Source organism: Bos indicus, chromosome 2 (assembly GCF_029378745.1).
Source record: "Bos indicus isolate NIAB-ARS_2022 breed Sahiwal x Tharparkar chromosome 2, NIAB-ARS_B.indTharparkar_mat_pri_1.0, whole genome shotgun sequence".
In the NCBI taxonomy this organism is placed as follows: domain Eukaryota; kingdom Metazoa; phylum Chordata; class Mammalia; order Artiodactyla; family Bovidae; genus Bos; species Bos indicus.
Window position 1 is genome coordinate 73266756 of NC_091761.1, and position 24178 is coordinate 73290933.

At 40.0% G+C, this 24178-nt stretch overlaps 1 protein-coding gene across 15 annotated transcripts in view; it reads right to left on the reverse strand.

Moving 5' to 3' along the window:
* CLASP1 (cytoplasmic linker associated protein 1) overlaps nucleotides 1-23388 on the reverse strand; it is a 273403-nt gene extending 250015 nt beyond the window's left edge. For 3 of the 15 annotated variants that reach the window (XM_070769125.1, XM_070769136.1, XM_070769121.1), the window contains exon 1: nucleotides 23080-23265. The gene's annotated coding sequence lies outside the window, so the exon portion shown is untranslated. Of the gene's footprint in view, nucleotides 1-23079 lie in introns of all 15 variants that reach the window. The other 12 variants (XM_070769153.1, XM_070769162.1, XM_070769145.1 and 9 more) reach the window with 9 other exon arrangements.
* Between the last annotated feature and the right edge of the window lie 790 nt (nucleotides 23389-24178).

The following is a 24178-nucleotide window of genomic DNA, read 5'->3' on the forward strand; positions in this document are numbered from 1 at the left end:
GTCTTGTCTTTGTTTCTCTTGGCCAGACTAGCTTAAGGTTTCTCAATTTCATAGATCTCTTCAATTCTTGGTCTGTTGATTTTTGCTTTTCTATTTCATTTATTTCTAAATTAGTGTTCACTTTTTTCTTCCTCTGCTTGCTTTTAGATTAGTTTGTTCTCTTACTAGTTTCTTAAGATGGAGGTTTAGATTACTGATTGAAGATATTTCTTTTTAATATAGCTGTTTATAGCTATAAATTTCCCTCTAAGCACTGCTTTCACTGCATCCCCAAAGTTATGGTATGGTGCTTAATTTTGTGTAAGTGCTAAATCAACATTCATTCTTAAACAATGAATTATGGCAGGGTTTTTTTTAATTGTGGTAAACCAGACATAAAATGTACCATTTTAGCTACTTTCAAGTATGCAGCACAGCCAGCAGTACGTTCACAATATTGTGCCACCAGTACTACCATTTTACATTGTATTTTTGTTCTCAGTCATTTCAGACTAATTCCTAATTTTCCTTGTGATTTCCTCTTTTATCCATTGGTGATTTAGGAATGCACTGTTTAATTTCCACACATGTGAATTTCCCAATTTCCCTCTGTTAGTGATACCTACTTTCATTCCACTGTAGTTCAGAGCACATACTTTAAATGACATCCATCCTTTTAAAGTTGCTGAATCTTGTTTTACGGCACAACATATAATCTATCCGGGAGAATGGTTCACATGTACTTGAGAACAATGCGTACTCATCTGTATTGAATGTGGTGTTCTGTAGGTGTCTGTCCCTTAATGATTCAAGAGAATCTATCTGCAACTGGAGCACTTTTAAAAAAACAACTGCCAGTTATCTAAATCTTAAATTTTTCAGGGAATTCCCTGGCGATCGAGTGGTTAGGACTCGCACTTTCAATTCTGTGGCTTGGGTTCAATACCTGGTTGGGGAACTAAGATTCTGCAGACTGCATAGTGCAGCCAAAAAACAGATAAAATAAATCTTAAAATTTTCATATTATCTCCCATTTTTATACTGGTTAGTTACTCCATATATATATTTGTGCATATATATATATACATATATATATATATATGTATATATATATGGACTTCCCTAGTGGCTCAGATGGTAAAGCATCCACTTACAACGCGGGAGACCTGGGTTCAATCCCTGGGTTGGGAAGATCCCCTGGAGAAGGAAATGGCAACCCATTCCAGTACCCTTGCTTGGAAAATCCCATGGACAGAGGAGCCTGGTAGGCTATAATCCACAGGGTCGAAAAGAGTCAGACACAACTGAGAGACTTCACTTCACTTCATGTATATATAGATGAGGTCTTCTCTTTAAAAATAGAAATCTCAGTTTTAAGCACCATATTAAGAGTTGGTTTCTAAGAGTGAAACGTACCAAAAAGGTTAGCAGAAAAGAGCATATATACTCACACAAGAGATTTCCTAACAGGTTCTGAAACATTAAATCCCCAGGCTTAGGTGCATAAGAGGAGAGGAGAGCATTTGATACGTCATTTGATAGCATGACAGCTGACACGGCCATCCCAAATTTCCCAAGGGAGCTGGGTTACACCCACAAGAGAAAAAGAAAACCCTATTAAGTACTGGTTATTCAGTGTAAAAACAGAAGGTGTAAGAGGGCTTGGGGTATAAAAAGCATGGGGAGTTTTTTTCTGCTACTGAATAAAGAAGTCAAGCTATAGAGAAGTAACACAGCAATAGTTTAAAATTTGGGTTTCATTTCAGCAATTCAAAATAAGCACAGGTACTTTACATTTGAATAGCACTTTCCAATCCACTAAGTGATTATACAAATGGTACCTTCTTTATTCCCCTACAAAACTTCTTTAAGACTGTTACTGTCACGCCTACTTACAGATTCAGAAGCAAGGAAAATTCCAGGGTCACACAGTATGAAACAGAATCAATATTTGAATCTCAGCTTTTAACTCCAAATCCAGGACTATTTCCACCAGGTCACAGCCACTGCTTTCTCATCAAGAATACACACAACTCTCTATGTACTTTAGACCTGTGTACAGATAACTTGGACTTCCCAGGTGGCTTAGTGGATAAAGAATCCACGTACAATTCAGGAGATGCAGATTCTATCCCTGGGTCAGGAAGATCCCCTGGAGGAGGGCACAGCAATCTACTCCACTATTCTTACCTGGAGAATTCCATGAACAGAGGAGATTGGCAGGCTACAGTCCATGGGGACGCATAGAGTCAGACACAACTGAAGTGACTTAGCACGTATGCACACATAACTTAGGAAAAAGATCTACAGAGGAAGCATACATACACCACATTTAATGATCCCAAAGTAACAGAATAGCCTGAACAGAGAGCAGCAACTCCTCCTGGCACAGCGACACATACTAAGCAGGGGCTCCAGAAACAAAGAACAAAGAGGAAGAACCACAGGCACTCCCAGAAGTAAACCTAATTGTCAGCAATCCTTAGCTCGGAGAGCTCAGTACTTCCCACAGATGCCTATGGCAAGCTAAAGGTATTGTCAAAAGTGGGAAAGAAAAAGAAGAAAAAGGGTAACTCGTAACCACTGAGGGAAACTAGCTGAAGGGTGAACAGAAACATTCTGTTACTATTTTTGCCACTTCCTGTGAATATATAATTATTCCAAAATGAAAAAAGGAAAAAGTGAAAAAAATGCACATAATGTGGACAGGCTTAAGTTCACTGAACACCTAAGGTGCCAGCCAATCTGCCAGATGCTGCTGTCAATGAGCTCCAGGTCCACTAGGGAGGGAAAGACAAGTGAACAATCTATTTCAACACAGTATACCACAGTGTTTTCCTGGAAGATCAGCTACTTTTCTGATGACTCCTCAGAAGACAAAGAAAAAAGAAAGACTACAATAGTGAAACAAACATAAGAGTGCCCCAGGGAATGCTCTTACAGGTGCACTGCCATGAAAACATGCTCTATTACTCTCACCCCCAAATCATTTTCTTTGCTTCTTATTCCTTGCTCCAGAAAGATTCAGACTGGAGACACAGAACCTGATGAACTGAGAAGACCTACAGTCACAGAGCTTTCAATGATAAGGAACTCTGTACATGCTGAAGATAAAAAATTGAAATAAGGCTTTACAGATTTATTTAATCATTGAATCTTATTAGGGTTAGCTTCCTATCTTTTCAGTGCAGTGTAAGTGACCTGGCAGAGAAAAATAATTGGCAACATCAGCTAAGTGACAAGGACACTGAAAACACAACTCCACATGTGGCTTCCAACCCATCAACCATTCAACCAGATTTCAAGCATACAGACTTTAAATCTGTACTTTACTAAGCTTACACATAACAGGTAGGGAAATTTTGCTGTATTTCTCAGATCAACTATAACAGAACACTGCTATTACTACAATAACATTTTTATATTCATATTTTCTGAATTTAGGGAAAAAATTTCCAAAAGAAAAAGGACAAAAAGAGGTCTGTGCCTTGCCTATGTTAGTATGTACTGAACTGTACATAAAGATGTTCACTTTTCAAATTGAGTCGTGAGTGCCTCAATATTTTTCCAACATTGATTTACTCCTACTCATCACTAACATGGTTTTCTTTAAAATACAAAAAATAAACCTAACTCTAGTCCCACACTTAAACAAATCACTTAAGGGCTTCCCTGATGGTTCAATGGTAAAGAATCTGCCTGACAGTGCAGGAGACATGGGTTCAATCCCTGATCTGGGCAGATCCCACATGCCTCGGAACAACTAAGCCAGAGCACAACTATTGCACCTGTGCTCTAGAGCCCAGGAACCGCAACTACTGAAGCCCATGCACCCAAGAGCTGATGCTCTGCAACAAAAGAAGCCACCACAACGAGCCGCCAACGCATCGCAACTAGAAAGCGGCCCCTGCTCTCCGCACCCGGAGAGTAGCCCCACTCTCCACAACTACAGCAAAGTCCACACAGCAATGAAGACCCAGCACAATCAAAAAAAAAAAAAAGAGTAAATAAATAATTTTTTAAACATCACTTAAGAATGTAATTTAATATAATCAAATACACATTTTAACACACTGTTGAGAATAAAATTCATAACTATCTAGGACAATTTGGAAACATCTATCAATAAGCTTTCAATATTTGTCTTAATCCAGAAGGTCCAAAGCTAAGAATTCATTTAAGGAAATAATTTGTTAAGTACATTAAAATGTATAAAGTTGTTTACTGCAGCTGTTCATGAAAATTTGATAAAAATAAATGTTTCAGAAAAGGAAATTCTAAAAGACATTGCAGTACATCCAAACAACAGCACACCATGAAGACACTGAAAACCAAAGTGAAAACACACACTTCTTGGCCTGGAAAAATATCTACAATCAATTTGGTGGGGGAAAAAAAGCAAACTAGAAAACTACACATTTATGATTTTTTTGTTTGTTTGTTACATAAAAAATAGTCACTTACATTCTTGATGCACGGAAAAAGTATGGAAAGAAACACACCAAAGCATTCACACTCTATTTTTCTACAATGAAAATGTACTATTTATGTAATTTTTTTAAAAATATGTTAAACCCAGAAATAAACATACACACCTACAGTCAACTGACCTTCGACAAAGGAGGTGGAATACACAATAGAGAAAAGACAGTCTTTTCATCGAGTGGTTGTTGGGAAAGCTGGACAGCTGCATGCAAATCAATGAAGTTAGAACACATGCTCAAACCATACAAAAAATAAACTCAAAATGGCTTAAAGACTTAAATACAAGACACGACATCATAAAACTTCTAGAAGAGAACATGGCCGAACTCTCTGACCTAAGTCACGGCAAGGTTTCCTTAGGTCAGTCCCCCCAAAAGAAACAAACAGGATCTAATCAAACTTACAAGCCTTTGCATAGCAAAGGAAATCATAAACAAAATTAAAAGACAATGTTCAGAATGAGAGGAAAAATTTGCAAATACTACTACCAAAAAGAGATTAATATCCAAAATATACAAACAGTTCTTACAACTCAATAACAAAAAACCAAAAACCTAAACAAAAAATAGGCAGAAGGCTTAAATAGACATTTCTCTAAAGAAGACATACAAATGGCCAATAGACACACAAAAAGCTGCTCAATACTGCTGACTATTAGAGAAATGCTAATCAAAACTACAATGGGATATCATCTCACACTGGTCAGGATGACCAACCAAGTCTGTAAATAATCAATGCTGGAGAAGGTTTGGAGAAGAGGGAACCCTCCTACACTGTTGGTGGGAATGTAAACTGGTACAGTCACGATGGAGAGCAGTTTTTTCCTTAAAAAAACTAAAACTAGAGTTACCATACAATCCAGGAATCCCACTCATTGTCATTTACCTGGAGAAAATTCTAATTTGAAAAGATACGTTCACCCCAATGTTCACAGCAGCGCTATTCACAATAACCAAGGCATAGAAACAAACTGAATGTCCACAAACAGATGAATGGAGACGTGGTACACGGATGCCATGGAACACTACTCAGTCAGTAAGGAATCAAATAATGCCATGTGCAGCAACACGGATGGACTAGACACTTTCATACTAACCGAAGTCCGACAGAGAAAGACAAGTATCAGGACATCACTTGCATGTGGAATCTAAAATATGATACAAATGAACTTATTTACAAAACAGACTCACAGACACAGAAAACAAACTTATGTTTACCAAAAGGAAAAAGGGGTGGGGGAAGCATAAATTAGGGGTTTGAGACTAGCAGAGACACACTACTATATGTAAAATACACGGCCAACAATGTCCTTCTGTATTGTACAAAGAACTATAATCAATATGCTGTAATAAATCATAATGAAAAGAATACAAGAAGATATATGGGTAATGGTATCACTTTGCTGTACACCAGAAACTAATACAACATTGTAAATCAACATACATCAATTAAAAATTTTTAAAAGAAAAGAAAATGCTGAAGTAACAGTGGTCCTGGGGAATTTCCTGGTGGTCCAATGGTTAAGAATTCCTCTTGCAACACAGGGGATGTGGGTTCAACCCCTGGTCAGGGAACTAAAAACCCCACGTGCTGTGGAGCAACTAAGCCTGCACACCACAACTACTGAGCCTGTGAGCTCTGGAGTCCGTAATCTGCAACAAGAGAAGCCTGCATGCCCTAACAAGACGAGAGCTTGCACAACACAGCAAGACCCAGCACACAAAACAATTTTAATTAAATAAATAAATAACAGTGGTCATAACAGAGTATCATTGCCAGCCCGCACACGCACAGGTTATCTAGAAGACCATTTCAGAAGCTAGAAACTGCAGCTGCCTCTGGGAATGGGATGTGGAAGAATGATAAAAAGGGTGGAGGAAGGCTTACATTTCACTCTCTATCCTGGTGCATTTTTTAAACTTTCTTACCATGTACATATATTATCTAGTCAAAGGAAATACACATTTTAACACATTAAGAAGTATGTTAATATTCTTTCCAGTATAAGCATAACTGGGTCCAATAAATACCAGAAAGTTATTTGTAAAGTCATAATGAACTAGAATCCTGAAACCATAGGTATCATCAGTTACTACAAAGAACTAAAAAACATTTTAAAAGCTAGTCATTCAGCAAGCTGTCCATGTCCATGCCTACACTCATCTCTATAAGACAGCACTGCTAACACCAATAGGGAAGCAAGGGCTTCTCAAGTGGCGCTAGTGGTAAAGAACCTGCCTGCCAATGCAGGAGACCTAAGAGACACGAGTTTGATCCCTGGAGGAGAGCATGGCAACCCACTTCAGTACTCTTGCCTGGAGAATCCCATGGACAAAGAGCCTGGAGGGTACAGTCCATAGTGTTGTAAAGAGTGGGAAAAGACTAAAGTGACTTACTGTGCATGCAAAGGGAAGCAAGTGTATTTCCTAAGCTCTTTCAGTCTTGGAATTCTTGCAAAATCAAAAACTGGCAACAACAACAAAACTGGCAAAAAAACCCTCCCACAAGCAATAAGAAAAAAGTGCTCAATTCATTTTTGATCACTGAACTATAGCCATGTTTTAATTCAAAAATAACAAGACAGAGTCATACATGTCTACAAAACTACTCTTAGGTCATATGCTTCTATATAATTAGTTTGAAGTGTATTAACTACAGTATTCTCTTACTGCCATGTAGGTTTTATTAAAATCTCTAAGATGGATAATTGACAATATCTCTCACAATATTAATGATACAATTTTCAACCCAAATGTCAACTTATAAGAATTTATTAATACACATGCAAAATAATTACAGGATTATTCTTCACAGCATAGTTTTATAAATGCAAAAGCCTAGAAAAAACTAAATGTTCCTTAATAGAGGGCTGAGTAAATTATGGTATGCTATACAACCGCATACTATTCAACCATACTCTTCATTTTCAAAAAACAAATGAAGAAGCCTTTAATGTACAGACATAGACTAATTTCCAAGATACATTAATGTAAAAAAAAAAAAAAAAGCAAAATTCAATAGTCAACATCTGTACAAAAAAGGAGAGTGGAGAGAGGGCATATATATGCACTACTTCACACACATAATGAATAACACTGGGGTCTCCAGGGGAGGGTGGATGGCAGACAGGAGAAGAGGAAGCCTGCATTTTAAATTATGTGTATGTATTATTTGTTGAAAAAAATATTTTATAATTTTAAAAATTTAATTCATTTAACTAGAAGTTCTCTCTTCTTTTTAGGTAATTTAAACAAATGAATGGAACTTTCACAAACAAGATTTAAACTTGCTCATAAGGCCCACAAGAATACCTTGGAGGTATGCTTTAAAAAAAATTTTACAACCAATAATTCATGTAATAAGCTTGCAACTACAGTAAAAATTATATATATATATTATATATATATTTATATATATATTTTTATAAATATATATATATAATTATATATTATATATATATATAATTTTAATAATGCCATAACTATCCAGAAGCCATCTCAATAGCAACCAACTTTCCAAAAGCACAATGTCTAATCCCCACCCTCAAAATTCTAAAACTGAAAGATTAGTTGGTGATTCAAGTAAAGACCTGATAATAGAAGAGTCTGGATTTTATGAAGACTCAGCGTTCTCTGTAAGTGGTTAGTTTCAGGCTTCTCTCAGCAAGGCTGCTTCCCTGGCCACTTCACATTAGACCATGGGGTTAACGTGGCTCCCTGTCCATTGTCACAAACTCGGTCTCCAGCTAACACAGCTCTCTCATAAATGGAAGGCAACAGACAGGCCCCAGAGCGCCCAACCGGGGAGTGTGGACCTGTTCAGGGCCTCAGATTCTTCAGATGAAAACAGGAAGGAACACATCCTTCTCCTACTCCAGATGAGCAGCCCTTCCTTCTTCAGTCCCCCATATGGATTCAACATACCCAACAGGGCACTCTAACCATCTCTTCAATTGCCCCCTTCCTTGGAGTGGAGCTCTTTGGGAACAGGGCTGTCAGCCCCACTTTCTGTCCTCAGGCACAAACAGTGAAGTTTACTGAGGATTCTGATCAGGGTACACAGTCCATTCTCTACTAATTACCCAGATACACCCTAGAGTAACTCTCTTATTTTAACAGCAGTAGTTCTCATTAAGGGCTCTCTGTGTTTTAGGCCCACTCTCATGAACATCTATGTACGCACTTTCTGCATCCCCTTCGGTCACCCATGCCACCCCAAAACAGATCTAGCAAGCAAATGATCACAAGATGTGTCTCATCTTCCAGGGCTTACTCGCTCTTCCATGATTCCACAAAATAATCACTATACAATTCAGCTAAACACTGTTATTCTGTCAAACAATTTCAGAAATCAACTTCTTTGGCAATTTCAGAAGTCAACTCCAAATTCTGAAATGAATGAGAGGATAAAAAGATTTTCCCATCATGTTCACTTTATAAATGCACTCACAGGCCACTGGCATTCACCACCATTAGGTGAGTTCAATCAGCAACAGGCTAAAATACCACCCTCATCAGCCAACATCAACTCCACAGGGAACAGCAGGGCACGAGCACATTTCTTTTTATAAAGGGCCACCCTCCTCTGAATGGGATCCCATGTCTGGACAGGGATCTATTAAATAATAAAAATACTTCATAAATCAAGACTTTTTAGACAAAGACATAGCTTTAGATTAAGCTACACACCAGGCCCAAAGTCTCCATAAATAAGGCCAGAGGTAGCAAAAGAAAACGGTCAGCATCTCTGCTTCCCACTCTCCCTGGCATAAGCCATTATTCCTACTAAGGGAGGTCAAGCTCTTGCTGAATCACTCTGTTGGTTGACAATTAGCTCGAAAGCATCTCAAGTACTGGGTTTGCTCTGGCCTCTCTGATGTTGTTACATCGTTCAGAACTAGAAAATACAAGAATAAAATAATTCCTTCCTTTGTTTTCACTGTTAATAATAAGGATCTACTAAAATAAGCACTGGATGAATAACGAGAATCTCATGATAAAAGTGTTTATATAACAAGATGCTAAGAAATACCTACTTAGGAGTCAAAACCTACCAGAAAACAAAACAACCAAGGCCAACCTTTGAAATGAGCCTTCCCCTCCTGGGTATCTGGATGGCAGATTATAAAATGGATTCCCAAGGGAGGTCTGATCACTTAGGACAAGTAACATTAGACTTTTCGGAACACTAAAGAGTGTGAGGGAGGGAAATCTGATGATACAGACTCAGAGAGAAAGATCAGATACTTTTCCACCAGTTAACTTTTAGGATTTCTAGGCAAAAGAAGAATTTTCTAATGATACTTAATTTTCCTATTACAAAGTGATATACACTCATCACACAAATTTAAAATAATCTTTGAAATTAAGAGCATTTGTCAAAAATGAAAAAGCAAGATCTAGATATACAAAAATCACATCTAAAGTGAGTAAAATTCCCAATTTAAAACTCATCATAATCATAAATAACAAGTTAAAAATGTTTCAGTCATCCATGAAATGAACCCCTGTGCAGCCTGAGGCTTATCCATGTATCAAATGTCACATATAAAACAAATTCCTATGGCATTTGAAAGGTATCAATCCCCACATTTAGGAAGATGACTTAAAAGGACCTGAATTTTAAATCTTAAAGAACTTTATAATATATTGATCACTAATCTTTTAAGAATAATTTTCTGGAAATTCCATGGCAGTCCAGTGATTAAGACTTAGCACTTTCACTGCCGAGAGCCAGAGTTCAATCCCTGTTCAGTGAACCAGAAAAACAAAACAAAAACAAACAAACAAAAAAAACCCCACAAGTTGCAAAGTACAGCCAAAGAAAAGATTAATTTTCTGCAATTACCCAAATATATTTGCAAAGATCTAAGTTTAACTTCACAATTCAGTCAATAAAACTTAAGCACATCCCTTACACAGTACTGAACTGGGCATTAGAGTGAATAGGGGAGAAAAGAAGGTTAGAAATTGGAAAACAAAGAAATATACAGTCTACTCTGAAGGTCCTTATAATCTACATTGGAACACGAGACTAGACAAAATCTAAAGAAAGGGAACTCACATTTACTAAGTGTATCTTATGTGTCAGGCAGCAAAGCTATAATATACAACATCCATGAATCCTGTCACTAGGGAAGAAAGTAGGGAGGGGCAGGAGGGTGCTGAAATTGAGGCGGGTGAGGTCAAAAACCCAAAGCACAATATACATGCCAAGTGATAACAGAGGATAAGTACAGTTTTCATTGTGCTGTGCTAACTCCCTTCAGTCTGACTGTCTGACTCTTTGCAACCACATGGACTGAAGCCCACCAGGCTCCTCTGTCCATGCGATTCTCTAGGCAAGAATTCTGAAGTGGGTTGCCATTTCCTATGCTAGGGGACCTTGCCGACCCCTGGATCTAACCTGTATCTTTTGTGTCTCCTGCATTGGCAGGCGGTTCTTTACCACTAGCGCCACCTGGGAAGACTGGCGCTGGGACAACTGGACAGCCACGTACAAAACAACAAAGTTAGACCTGACCCTCACACCGTTCACACAGACCAACTCGAAATGGGTCACGAAGATGAATGGAGAGCTGGATCTATAAAACTCTAAGAAGAAAACATAAGAATAAATCTCCATGACCTTAGATTTGGCAATCAATCCTTAGATATGACATGAAAAGCATGAAAAAATTGATTAATTGGATTTCATCAAAATTACTAAGGACATTATCAAGAAAGTGGAAAGACAACCTACAGAATGAGTGGGAGAAAATATCTGCAAATCATACATCTGGTAAGAGCTTAATGTTCAGAATATTTCAGTTCAGTTCAGTTCAGTTCAGTCACTCAGTCATGTCCGACTCTTTGCGACCCCATGAATTGCAGCACGCTAGGCTTCCCTGTCCATCACCAGCTCCAGAAGTTCACCCAAACTCATGTGCATCGAGTCAGTGATGCCATCCAGCCATCTCATCCTCTGTCGTCCCCTTCTCCTCCTGCATCTAATAAGACCTCCTAAAACTCTAAACCAAAAAGACACACATGTGCTCAATTGCTGCAGGCATGTCCAACTCTCTGCGACTCTATGGACTGTAGCCCGCCAGGCTCTTCTGTCCAAGACATTCTCACAATCCAGTTTAAAAATGAGCAAAGGCCCATACCATATGGAAGCCTGTGCGCCTTAGAGCCCCATGCTCTACACAAGAGAAGCCACTGCAATGAGAAGCCCGCACACCACAACTAGAGAGGACCCTCCTCTCACCACAACTGAGAAAGCCCGCGTGCAGCAACGAAAACCCAGTGCAGCCAAAAATAACTAACTAAATAAATAAAAATGGACAAAGGAGAACAGCAAGGTCTTACTGTATAGCACAGGGAACTATATTCAATATCTTGTAGTAAGCTATAATGGAAAAAATATGAAAGTATATATACATACGTATAACTGACACACTTTGTTGTAAACCAGAAACACAACATTATAAATTAACTATACTTCAATTTTTTAATGGGCAAAGGATTTGCATGTATATTTCTCCAAAGAAGATATACAAAATGTCAATAAGCACAAGAAAAGATGCTCAACACCTTAGTTAGTAGGGAAATAAAAATCAAAACCACAGTGAGTACTACCTCACACCTACTAAGATAGCTATAATTTTTAAAAAACAAACAGAGATAACAAGTGTTGACAAGGACATGGAGAAATTGAAACCCTTGTACAAAACTGCTGGAAATGTAAAAAGGTACAGCCACTGTGGAAAATTAGGCAGTTCCTCAAAAAGTTAAACACAGAATTATCACATGATCCAGTAATTCTACTCCTAGGTATACACTCAGAAGAATTAAAAACAGATTCAAACAAATTTGTGAACCAACATACATTACAGTCACAACAGTCAGAAAGTGGAAACAACCCAAATTCCAACAGCAGGTGAAGGGATAAATAAACTGGAGTGTTCATACAATTGAATACTATTACCAATTAAGAAGGAATAACATTCTGACACAGGTTACAATATAAATGAACCTTGAAAATATTATGTTAAGTGAAATAAACTACTCACAAAAGGACATATAATTATTCCAATTTAATGAAATAGCCAGAATAGGCAAATTCATAGAGACCAGGGCCTGAGAAAGTAGGAAGAATGAGGATTTACTGCTTACAGAGTTTCTGTTTGGGGTGATGGAAAAGATTTGGAAACAGACTGTGATGACTGCTGCCCTAAGTGAATGTTATTAATGCCACTCACCTGTATACTTTAAAATGGTTACAATAGCATATCTTGCCAAAGTAAAAAGAAAAAAAGAGTTTATATAAAGTCTTAAGGAGTCTGGCCTGTCCAAGGGTGGATCTCAAATCAAGCACTCAAGTCCAAAAGGGACTGTAGGTTCCCGATCCAACAACCCTCATGGTAACCCTCATAAGAAGACTACATCCCTACATCCTTCCTAACCAGAGAAGAGGCCTCTCCAGATGCTCTAGCAGCAGACTTTCCCCCAAGACTGCCCACTGACCTTTCCTGCAAGAAAAATAACTTGTGCTGGAAAAAACAGAGATAAGTGGAAAGGAAACTGAAGAATCCAAGAGCCAAACTCTGCTACTTTGCAGCTGCATAACCATGGACAGATTACTCGAGTGCTCTAACTAAGGCTCAACTTCCTCTCATTGTAAAATGAAAATAGCATCTACCTTTAAATGCTGCCATAAGACTTGCCAAAAGAGCACCCATGGCACCCAGCCTAGTGCCTGCCTCATGCTGGGTGTTCAGTCCATAATGGTTCTTACCACCAGGACAAGAGGTCTGTTTGCCACCCTTGGGCCAACCAAAGGCTTGGCAGGATATGGCTTGGGTCTGGAGAATTCTATGATTTTCAGAACTCAAATAAAACACAGATTTCAGAGAAGGAGCTGTTTCTATGCAGTTCAACGACTCTTGGAAAGACTGGCTTATTGTTTGCACAATGAACCGAGCTACTCTACATTAGGAAGGAAGCTGCTAGACAATTCACTCCTCTCTAGACAACAAGCCTCTGTTCACAACGAAGCCCTGCCTCCACCCACAGGAGAGACATGCTCTGTGGGGGAACTGAGCAGAAAGTCAGTTAGAAGGTCTGAGGCAGCTCTCAGGCTCTGGTGGCCTCAGCATCACTTGAAGAATCTGTTAAAGACACAGATGTCTCACCCCTGCTACCAAATATTCCAGTCACGAGGTATTTCAGCAAAGGCCCTTGAGCACAACTGTTTAAAGAAACACTTGAAGGGAAGGTACAGAGATGTCCTAAGACTACATTCTGATGTTGACAAACAGACCAGTCTGCCTCACAAAGCAAGAGCTGTGTCTTCCTCCATGCCTATCGAAAAACACAGTAGCTTTGGCAACACAGGACATGGAAACCATGGACGTGAAAGCGATCGCCTGCAGGTAAAATCCAATTCAACCTGTATGTTCTATACTTCTCACAGGAAACAAAAAAGGTAAATTTTATTACCAGAACTTGGTAAAATTTTTGTCAAGCACTCTTTTTTTTTTTTGACTTTAAATTACATTTTTCTTTTCTTTTTTTTTTTTTTGACATTCCACAACATTGTTATGAAGGTTATTTTTTTTCCTTTAATTTCTTTTTTTTTTAATTTTATTTTAAAACTTTACATAATTGTATTAGTTTTGCCAAATATCAAAATGAATCCATCACAGGTATACATGTGCTCCCCATCCTGAACCCTCCTCCCTCCTCCCTCCCCATAGCATCCCTCTGGGTCGTCCCAGTGCACTAGCCCCAAGCATCCAGTATCGTGCATTGAACCTGGACTGGCAACTCGTTTCATACATGATACTTTACATGTTTCAATGCCATTCTCCCAAATCTTCCCACCCTCTCCCTCTCCCACAGAGTCCATAAGACTGTTCCATACATCAGTGTCTCTTTTGCTGTCTCGAACACAGGGTTATTGTTATCATCTTTCTAAATTCCATATATATGTGTTAGTATACTGTATTGGTGTTTTTCCTTCTGGCTTACTTCACTCTGTATAATAGGCTCCAGTTTCATCCACCTCATTAGAACTGATTCAAATGAATTCTTTTTAATGGCTGAGTAATACTCCATTGTGTATATGTACCACAGCTTTCTTATCCATTCATCTGCTGATGGACATCTAGGTTGCTTCCATGTCCTGGCTATTATAAACAGTGCTGCGATGAACATTGGGGTACACGTGTCTCTTTCCCTTCTGGTTTCCTCAGTGTGTATGCCCAGCAGTGGGATTGCTGGATCATAAGGCAGTTCTATTTCCAGTTTTTTAAGGAATCTCCACACTGTTCTCCATAGTGGCTGTACTAGTTTGCATTCCCACCAACAGTGTAAGAGGGTTCCCTTTTCTCCACACCCTCTCCAACATTTATTATTTGTAGACTTTTGGATCGCAGCCATTCTGACTGGTGTGAAATGGTACCTCATAGTGGTCTTGATTTGCATTTCTCTGATAATAAGTGATGTTGAGCATCTTTTCATGTGTTTGTTAGCCATCTGTATGTCTTCTTTGGAGAAATGTCTATTTAGTTCTTTGGCCCATTTTTTGATTGGGTCATTTATTTTTCTGGAATTGAGCTGTAGGAGTTGCTTGTATATTTTTGAGATTAGTTGTTTGTCAGTTGCTTCATTTGCTATTATTTTCTCCCATTCTGAAGGCTGTCTTTTCACCTTGCTGATAGTTTCCTTTGATGTGCAGAAGCTTTTAAGTTTAATTAGGTCCCATTTGTTTATTTTTGCTTTTATTTCCGATATTCTGGGAGGTGGGTCATAGAGGATCCTGCTGTGATGTATGTCAGAGAGTGTTTTGCCTATGTTCTCCTCTAGGAGTTTTATAGTTTCTGGTCTTATGTTTAGATCATTAATCCATTTTGAGTTTATTTTTGTGTATGGTGTTAGAAAGTGGTCTAGTTTCATTCTTTTACAAGTGGTTGACCAGTTTTCCCAGCACCACTTGTTAAAGAGATTGTCTTTAATCTATTGTATATTCTTGCCTCCTTTGTCAAAGATAAGGTGTCCATATGTGCGTGGATTTATCTCTGGGCTTTCTATTTTGTTCCATTAAGAGACTACTATCAACAATTACATGCCAATAAAATGGACAACGTGGAAGAAATGGACAAATTCTTAGAAAAGTACAACTTTCCAAAACTCGACCAGGAAGAAATAGAAAATCTTAACAGACCCATCACAAGCACGGAAATTGAAACTGTAATCAAAAATCTTCCAGCAAACAAAAGCCCAGGTCCAGATGGCTTCACAGCTGAATTCTACCAAAAATTTAGAGAAGAGCTAACACCTATCCTGCTCAAACTCTTCCAGAAAATTGCAGAGGAAGGTAAACTTCCAAACTCATTCTATGAGGCCACCATCACCCTAATACCAAAACCTGACAAAGATCCCACAAAAAAAGAAAACTACAGGCCAATATCACTGATGAACATAGATGCAAAAATCCTTAACAAAATTCTAGCAATCAGAATCCAACAACACATTAAAAAGATCATACACCATGACCAAGTGGGCTTTATCCCAGGGATGCAAGGATTCTTCAATATCTGCAAATCAATCAATGTAATACACCATATTAACAAATTGAAAAATAAAAACCATATGATTATCTCAATAGATGCAGAGAAAGCCTTTGACAAAATTCAACACCCATTTATGATAAAAACTCTCCAGAAAGCAGGAATAGAAGGAACATACCTCAACATAATAAAAGCTATATATGACAAACCCACAGCAAACATTATCCTCAATGGTGAAAAATTGAAAGCATTTCCTCTAAAGTCAGGAACAAGACAAGGGTGCCCACTTTCACCATTACTATTCAACATAGTTTTGGAAGTTTTGGCCACAGCAATCAGAGCAGAAAAAGAAATAAAAGGAATCCAAATTGGAAAAGAAGAAGTAAAACTCTCACTATTTGCAGATGACATGATCCTCTACATAGAAAACCCTAAAGACTCCATCAGAAAATTACTAGAACTAATCAATGACTATAGTAAAATTGCAGGATATAAAATCAACACACAGAAATCCCTTGCATTCCTATACACTAATAATGAGAAAACAGAAAGAGAAATTAAGGAAACAATTCCATTCACCATTGCAACGGAAAGAATAAAATACTTAGGAATATATCTACCTAAAGAAACTAAAGACCTATATATAGAAAACTATAAAACACTGGTGAAAGAAATCAAAGAGGACACTAATAGATGGAGAAATATACCATGTTCATGGATTGGAAGAATCAATATAGTGAAAATGAGTATACTACCCAAAGCAATTTATAGATTCAATGCAATCCCTATCAAGCTACCAACGGTATTCTTCACAGAGCTAGAACAAATAATTTCACAATTTGTATGGAAATACAAAAAACCTCGAATAGCCAAAGCGATCTTGAGAAAGAAGAATGGAACTGGAGGAATCAACCTACCTGACTTCAGGCTCTACTACAAAGCCACAGTTATCAAGCACTCTTAAGTTGCTGGGGTAATTATTAACTGATACAAGCTTTTGGTCAGCATTCAGGCAATATGTATCAAAAGTCACCCAATATTCTCACTTCTTAGAACTGATCCAAAGGAAACAACACAAAAAAGCACACTACATGGCAAAAACAGCCACTGTTGTAATATAGAGTATTATGTACCTTGATATATAATATATAAAAATATATATATACCTGCATATCAAGGATCCTGGTTTACCAGGAATTTCCTGGCAGTCCAGTGGCTAGGAGTCCACTCTCACTGCCAAGGGCCCAGATTCAATCTCTAGTCAGGGAACTAAGACCCCACAAGTTGTGAGGCACAGCCAAAAAATAAGGATCCCAGTTTACCAAAATCTGCCATTATCCAATCAAATATGACAAAGCTATTAAAAATCAAAATGATGCACACCATGTCATTACACTGGAGATGGAAATGGCAACCTACTCCAGTATTCTTGCCTGGAAAATCCCACGGACAGAGGAACCTGCAGGGGCTGCAGTCCAAGGGGTCGCAAAGAGTCGGACACAACTGAGCGACTTCACTTTCACTTTCATTCATAGAACACAGAAGACCTAAAAAGACTTACTAAAAAACAGGGACATATGGACAGGACACTATGAAAAATCCTGGAGGTAGGGAAGTGGGGCAGGGGGACAAATGGGTGAAAGGTATCAACAGGTACAAACTTCTAGTTATAAAACAAATGTATGGCATGATGACCACAGTTTAACAATACTGTACTGTACATTTGAAAGTTTCTAATAGATTACATTTTAAAAGTTCTCATCCAAGGAAAAAAAATTCTGTAAGGTGATGGATCTTGACTTATTATGATCATTTCACAATATACAAAAATACTGAATCACTATGCTACACACTTGGAAACCAACATATTGTTGCATGTCAATTTTACTTCAGTACATACAAAAAACGTGTTTGGATTACAAAAAAAAAAGAAGAAAAACCCTGTGTTAGGATGGCTTGATATAGGTTTTCCCCTGTCTGGTCTCTCAACTTTCTGTATTATTGCCATATTATTGTAATAAGATTACAAATAAGTTTAACTCATTCTGCTTAGAAAGTTAACTGGGCAACCCTTCTAGAGGTAGAAGGCAGATTCACTGACCTCAGTCATGCTGAATGAAGATAAACGCACCCAAGCGTACCATGGTAGCAAGATGGGCACAGGCCAGTTCTAAATTTTCTTTCACAAAAAGATAAATCTTAACATATTAACTATTAAATCTTAAATTTACATTTTTTAAAAAGCAAGTATAAACACACTGAAGGAGAGAGGAAACCTGGTCTGGCGGATTTCACATGGCAAAAATGATTAGGCAACTTCAGAACCACAACTTCAATATAAGGTGTAAAGTGATGTCGCTAAGAGACAATTTACACAAAAAGAACATCAGGCTGAGAAACTGAAGGCCCAGTTCTCATCCTCGTTCCACCATGTACTGGGATATAACTCCGAGGTCTTGGGTTCTCATTTGTAAATTGACAGGATAATCGTGGTATTTCCACTGCCTACCTCACGGGATTTTTTGAAGGGAACAAAGAAGATTAAGAATGTAAAAGTGTTTTGAAAATCCAGGGTTTGTTACCTCAAATCTGGCTGTTAGTGTTATGAAGATGTTCCTACAAACAAGGGTAACCATGTTTAGGAGACATACTCCGAACTGGTAATAAGAGGATGTATCGCCTGCCCTGGGGCTCAGCAGGATCTGGGGCCAGACCTTCCCCTTTACTTCCATGTTCAAATCTTTTAGGAGAATCTATGACTGTTACCTGGTAATTTTTTTAATTTGTAAAAGCAAATGCAATCACTGACAAAATTAACATAGAATGCAGGACTTTCAAACTGGGTTTTCCAGATTTACCTTAGGATTGTTAAAAAATTGTGGCCGCCCAGGCCGACGAAGACTTAACTGACCAAAATCTCTGGGTGGCTAGCAATAAATAAGACCAGGCCATTTGTATTTTAAGACCCTCTCCAAGTGATTCTGGCAATGTGATAATTGCTTTTTTTTTTTTTGGCCGCATCTTGTAGCATGCAGGATGTTAGTTTCCTGACCAGGGATCAAACCCATTATCCCTGCACTGGGAGCTCAGAGTCTTAACCACTGGACTCCAGGGAAGTCCCAGTTACTGCTATTATTATTACATTAACTCTTACCATGAATACATGACAGGAAGTCCATATACTTACTCAGTATATGCCAGTCACTATTCTCAGCATCTTACATATGTTATCTCACTTCATCCTCACACAGCCCTATAAGAAGATGCTGCTATTAACACTGCCTGCCCTTCACCCTCCTTTTGTAGATGAAATTATTAAAATACAAAGAGATGATCTAACTGGCCCATGGCCCAAAGCCACAGGGCTAGGAAGTGACAGAACCAGAAAGCTCACATGTCTGAAAATCCTTGATACAGTTTCCTAACCTAAGACAGGAACTATATATTCTGGTCAGGTCATATCAAATTCTGCTTTATTTCATATACTACATTTAAAGGACCATCAAACAAGAGTTGTCTAAAGAGAGCACAGTGATATCTAGTTTAGGTGATATCAGCTTAAACCACAAAGGGACAAAGGGCCTAGGGCTGTTTACATTCTTCAGCATCACAGGGACGGAATTTGTAACATTTTATCTGTCTCCTCCATTGCTCTGTGAGTGAGCCCTTGAGCATGGGACCCATGTATGTCTTTTCAGCTATATCCTTGTGGTTCCTGAAAGTGAAAGTCGCTCAGTTGTGTCCAACTCTTTGCAACCCATGGACTATAGAGTCCATGGAATTCTCCAGTCCAGAATACTGGAGTGGGAAGCTGTTCCCTTCTCCTCGGGATCTTCCCAACCCAGAGATCGAACCCAGGTCTCCCACACGGCAGGCAGATTCTTGACCAGCTAAGCCACCAGGGAACTAAAGAAAGGGTTTAATAAATTAATCAATAAATCTAGAAAAGGCTTGATGACTGTCCTAGGAAATGAAAGACTATTTCATGGAAAAGAAACATATTTGATTCATGTTGCTTCAGAGAGTACTAAGATCAACAGGCATAAGGGGAGGGGCAGAGTGGAGACAGTCTAGGATATCTTTCCAGCAATCAAGACCTGTCCAGTGACAGGAAAGCAGGCTGCGGTTTGAGGCTCAAGACCAGAATACAGTAGACAAAAGGCAGGATGTTGGACTATAGGGCCTCTAAGAGCTCTTCCAAGGCTCCAATCCTTTTATTCTAAGTTAAGATACACTGGTTTATTCCTTCACACTTTCTACAGAGACTGGTTACACAAGGCCAGTAGTCCAAGCACAGAGGCTACTACAAAGTCTTCTACAAATTCCCAAGACCTTCCAGGACCTAGAGAAGAATAAATCACCAGAAGAATCTTCCCAGGAGGAAGGTAATGGATACAATAGGAATCAACAAGGAGTGAGGAGACTTCCAGGCAAGAAACAGGAGAAAAGTCAACAGAAGTATTATGGAAGAAATGCTGCCGTTTGAACACATCTGAGCTACATCTTCAGGGATGCCTGTGGGAAAGTGGATCCCTAAAGATGCTTGTGGGAAAGTGGATTCTGTGGAGGTGCCATAAGAATCTGAGGAGCAGGAACATTCAGCCTGGCAGTACTGGTCTGAGCTCAAAGAGGTGAAGAAAGCCCTGCAGTGTAAAGACACAGCTAACACTCAAGAAATCGAGGTGCTAAAAAGAAAAGGCCTTTAGAGGTCAGTTAACCAAACACACACACTCTTTATGGATGCTGACCTGGTTGCATTCAATAAAGAAAAGTTAGTTTACTTTCTTAAATTACATTTTACAAACCAAAGACTGAATCATCAGTGATTCTGTTTTCAAACATTATTTTCTGCTACTGTCTATTCTTTACACTATGTGACTACCACACTTGCAATCATCAAAGTTGTTATCAAAACTCAGCTCTGAGCCTAATGTTATCATCCCTTAAATGATTAAAACATTTACCAATAGTACTATGAAATAAAAAGCATTATCCATCAATCTAAAAAGCTACAACTTTATAAGTATTAGACTGTTAAGAATAAATGGAGTCTGAAAAAATTATGTCTCAGGTACAAAAAACTATCTCACCCAACTTATAAACTGTGAGATTGAGCCATCTAAAAAAAGGGGGGGGGGGCTGAAAATGAACAAAGGATTAAAGGGAAATAAATCTAAATCCCAAACCAGTGAACAAAACATAACACATGTGAACAATAAACTTAATGGTCTTCTGGCCATTCATGTCTCAACATCCCTGTCAAACTATTTTAAGGATCTGAAATCTTGCTCTATAAAAAGCAAGTTCCCATCATCTGAACTACACTTAAGAGATTCTATGGCAGTAGTTACTCAAGCATAAAAACCAAGCTTCAGATTTTTGCTTCTTGTTAGTACAAAAAAATGTCTACCTCTTTCAGGTAAAGTTGAGCCTGTGGCCAAAATCTTGGCACTCTAGGAGACGGAGGTTTTCAGTTCTAACACTAATTTAAGGTGCAAAGGCTTTTTCCCTATTCACTACCACTTAGATTGTAACATGGAGATAAAATATTTGACAACTCCACCACCAACAGTCTCTTCAAAGGATTCTGGGAGAATACAAAACTACAGCTGAAAACTCAACAAAAATTAAAACTTTAAAATCCTAAAACATCTACATGTTCGCTGATAAGCTATGAATTTCAGAAACTGAACATTGAGTAACAATTGCTAAAAAAAAGGTGCAACTACACGATCTTACAAAGATGATAAGCAAACAGCTCACCAAAATTTAAATCTTTCTTAGCAAATGGAAAAGATAAGTAATATCCAGTAACTCTGGGACACTGTGATGTTATTTTTCTTATCTATACGGTCTCTGCATCAATGTTACTTTTCTCCACTCCCTTGACAAGCAAAAGGAGCCCACTGTCCAGGATTTCTCTGACCAAGAGGACAGTAAATGTCACAATAACTGTAATAAAAGCAACAATTTCTAAAGCCATTATTTATACCAGATTCTGGCACTCAAACAGGGTGCAAGGGACACGGCAGCAAGCAACTATTTCTCACTTCTGACTCTTCTGCATCACTGCCTCCCAAAGGACTAGAGAAATCTAGAGCTCTGGATGTCATATCTACAAATTTAAGTATCATCTTTAAAGAGCTCACAGGTTCTACAAATGGTCAACATTAATGAACGAACCTCACGACAGAAAAACTCACCCAGATGCAATAAAACATGTTTCAAAGCTCCACCTAATTTTTGTTTTTAATTTTAGGAATAAACACAAGTTGTTGTTGTTGTTGTTTTAAAATTATGTAATAAGTGAGACTCTGGAAAACCCCAGACTCATCCGAGGGGCTTGGAAAACGAGAAAGCAAAATGTGATGAGTTCCATTGTACCAACCAGGCTAACGTGCAAGATCACACACTCCTCTCCGTCAGAGCGTCCCTGCCAATACCGAAGAACAACAAAGGCAAGTTGAGGAGGCTGCACAAGGCTTAACTCAGCACTTGTCCGCTTTCCCAGCCTCCGAAGCAGCTCGCTGCGGGCCCGGGGACCTCCGGCACCCTGCGCATCCCGCCCGGCCCGCGCTCGGCTTTGTCTGGCCCGGCTGGACCCCTTCCCTCCCGATCTTTCTCCACACCCACCACTCGGCCAGTAGTAGTTGTGGGGGGTTTCTCCCTCTCCCTCTCGCCCCCTCCCCTCGCAAGCCCCGGCTCTTCTCAAACGCGGCTTCTCCTACCAGGCCCGAGACTCGGGTCGGGAAGGGGGCCCGGGGTGGGGTCCAGGAGAGAAGACAGAGGGGCACACAAAGCCAGGCTGACCCCAGACCCACCCCCAACCCCCTGCAAAGCAGCGTGGGATCAGCGATCTGCGGGCTGGATAAACAGTCCTCCACTCCCGTTCCCCGCCCAGCTCCCACCTAAGGGCCGCCCCCCTCCCCCCAAAGTGCACCCAAGAGCGGATGACAGCGCTGGACCTAGCCCCCACCCAGCTTCGGTGCCCACCACCGCGAGGGGGGCAGGGGCCTGGGAGGCCTGGGGTCTACACACCCTCGTCCTAACCGAGCACTTACGGCCGTATTATTCGCTCCTGTTGCCGCTGCGGACCAGACGGCCGCCGCCTTCTCCTCCACCCCAATGAGGTTAAGCGCTTGGTGCGGGGATTAAAAAAAAAAAAAAATTAGAAGCCCAGGGCGCCTGCGCAATGAGGTCTCCCTTTTTTCCCCTTACCGCCACGACCCGGCTGGACCATAGAGTGTGTAAACCGAGAGCAGAGAGGCGCCTGCTTCTCTATGGTAACGCCCGGCGCAGGCGCCGCCCTGGCTGAGACGGGATTCGGGACCTGCCAGTCCCTAGAGCTCTTGCCTACTCGGAGAACGTCAATTGGCCCTGGTGGGGACCCGTAGGGAAAGGTTCTTTAAGAAAAGGGCGGCCAGGCTGAAGTTGGACCCCCGGCGAGTTGCGACAAAACTCAGGCTAGGCAGAGAGGATTGAATCTAAGCAGCCATGGCAGTAGGGCACCAGAAAGCAGGGAGCGTAGACCTCAGGAAGAACCAGGAAAGCTTGGGTAAAAGGCGTCCAGCAGGAACTTCCTCCGGTGGGGGCGAGGAGGTCTTCTACCTGAGGGAACCGGCCTTTCACTTCTGGGTTACGCGCTCGGCGCACCATCTGGGCGTCCAGGGCGAAGGAAATTGTGCCTTGTGACTCTCCGTACCGAGGCTCCCCCTTCACTTTTCGGGTAGGCGCGGGCGCTGGAGCCGGAAGCACAACTTTTTAACGGTTCTTTGCCCTCTTTGAAGCCGAGCCAGCCCTGGAGACTTCTCCTGGAAGCCTCGGAAACCCTGGAGACTTTCTTCCTTGAGTGCCTGCACAGAACAGGCGGCTTCCATCCCCTCTCTCGCCTTTCTCTTGGAAGAAGTGTGGGAGAGTGTCTCGGAGGTTTAAAAGCTGTGCAAGTTGCGGGGCTCCCCTTTAAGGATCTCGAAGGGCACACAGTTTTGCTGCGTCGGGCGCCTACCCTCACTTGTAATTTGACATTGAAAGCTTTCTTGAGATTGCACACTGCTCCGGGGAACCCACTCAGAGTGTGAGTTGGCTTCCCTCCGTCTCGATTCTCATGTCCGGAGCTCCTGCTAGTGGGGTGTGTGGACACCCGTGAGATCTTACCTGTAA